We start from the raw sequence: 1,465 nt of genomic DNA, 5'->3' as shown, positions 1-1,465 counted from the left end.
GCACGATCTCGAGGAACACCGGGAAATTCGTGAATACCGACTTGGCTATTCAGAGACAACGACACAACGCATTATAAAGTAATAATGATAACTTAACGTTAATCGATTACTATTACGATCGCTCACATCGCGAGAAGTGATGACGATGATGATTATTGCGTACAGATTATCCTCAAATTATCGCATTTTCTTTAAGAAATTATTCTGGAATAACAAGAGAAGAATAATAGATGTTTGAGCATTTTTTATGAATTAAATATATATTTTGATTTATAAAATAATTTAAGTCGACAGATGATTTATGTCGAATATATTTGCGTGATCATTTCTTCTTATTATTTGTAATTTAAAAAAAGCTACTTTTTCAATATTCGAAGCAAAAATTGTTGTCTTTGATTTTCTTTCTAAAATATTTACGAGAAGAAACGCGATAATTCAAGGATATCTGTGGTTAGAGAAGTTAGGCGTTAAGCAAGATACATTATTAAGAAAAAAGTTAAACCATATGTGGTTAAGTAGGTAGACTTTAGCTTTATACACAAGAGAGTGATAAGGGAATATTCATGGAAATGAGAGAGAGAAAGAGAGAGAGAAAGAGAGGGAGAGTGAGTGAGAGAGAGAAAGAAAACTTTGCCGATTGTGAATTAATTACAAAAGGAAGAGCGTTAAAAAAACTCCGCATTTTCGACTGCCATTCGAGTTAGCAATGATTCGTTATACCAACATGTCCGAGCGAACTTGTGCGATGTTTGTGGGAAGGAGTTATTATCGCTGTCGCAAGAATTATATACAAAGGCGTTCGAAATCAATCATGTTTTTTTTTACTTGCAGATTCATCAGTCACTTTTGAATCAAATATTAAAAATTTAACGAAACATTATTTTATTCATAATATATCTTTTAAATCTTGATATAACTGTTTAAAAAAAATTGTCTAAAAGATAAATATTATAATAAATATCATCAAAACTAATTTTTTAGAATTAATTAGTGTTTAGTTTTATTATAAAATATTATATTAATATTTTGAATTGTTATTTTTAATTAAACAAATTCGATTACATATTGATGACAGAATTTTGCGCGCGAATCAAAGCGTCATTGATTTGAAGATCTTTGTGTTGTTGTTCTTTGTAATTATTTTTTAAAAATATTTTTAATTGTTATTATATTAATAATTGTATTTATTAATATTATTATTTTTAAATAAGTAAGATTAGTGTATGATTATTACAAGAATTTTATAATATATGATATTATACATGTAATTTATGTAATTCAAAATTTTTAAATGTAAATTTCGTTCATTTTAAATCAAAATTCGTCTAACGATGGACATTATTATATTCTGTCTTATATTAATCCATTGGAACATTATATAAATTGTGAAACAAGTTGTTATACTTGTAAAATAAAAAAATGTTTTTAATTTATTTAATAAACAAAAAATAATGTAAGAATAGTG

This window comes from Trachymyrmex septentrionalis, unplaced genomic scaffold (genome assembly GCF_001594115.1).
Source record: "Trachymyrmex septentrionalis isolate Tsep2-gDNA-1 unplaced genomic scaffold, Tsep1.0 scaffold196, whole genome shotgun sequence".
NCBI classification, from domain to species: Eukaryota; Metazoa; Arthropoda; class Insecta; order Hymenoptera; family Formicidae; genus Trachymyrmex; species Trachymyrmex septentrionalis.
The sequence above is the reverse complement of the archived record's forward strand: the minus strand, read 5'-3'. Positions refer to the sequence as shown.